Below are 342 nucleotides of genomic sequence, written 5' to 3'. Positions count from 1 at the left end.
TGCCGGCGCGGTTTGGCTGCAGCGACACCGGCTTACATAGGGCGGAGTCCGGCGTGTCCTTGGGCGCAGAAGCCGGACGGTGCGGGGCGGCCGGACTTATAGTCACCGCCGTGGGCGCAGCGTAAGCGGAGCGGCTGGTCAGGCAGGTGCGGGCGGCGTTAGGCGAGGCCCGCGGGTGATCAGGTTTTGACCTCCAAGTGGTGGTGCCCGCGTCTGGTGCCACTACGCGGCCCGGCGGACCGTTAGGCGGGAAGGGGGCGATGAGGGATGGGGCAAGGTGGTTCTGCCGCCTGCCTGGACGGCGGCCCGCTAGGATCCCTGAGGCGCGGCCTCAGCTGGCAG

The 342-nt window shown here is 71.1% G+C and overlaps 1 protein-coding gene across 3 annotated transcripts in view; it reads left to right on the top strand.

Moving 5' to 3' along the window:
• Positions 1–342, top strand: part of CYC (cytochrome c) — a 2,566-nt gene continuing 2,224 nt past the window's right edge. The window contains exon 1 of one of the 3 annotated variants that reach the window (XM_010712789.3): positions 1–121. The gene's annotated coding sequence lies outside the window, so the exon portion shown is untranslated. Of the gene's footprint in view, positions 147–342 lie in introns of all 3 variants that reach the window. The other 2 variants (XM_010712788.2, XM_003207135.4) reach the window with 2 other exon arrangements.

The sequence above is a fragment of the Meleagris gallopavo genome, chromosome 6, assembly GCF_000146605.3.
Source record: "Meleagris gallopavo isolate NT-WF06-2002-E0010 breed Aviagen turkey brand Nicholas breeding stock chromosome 6, Turkey_5.1, whole genome shotgun sequence".
NCBI classification, from domain to species: Eukaryota; Metazoa; Chordata; class Aves; order Galliformes; family Phasianidae; genus Meleagris; species Meleagris gallopavo.
Note: the sequence above shows the minus strand (reverse complement) of the source record. Positions and strands in the feature narration are given on the sequence as shown.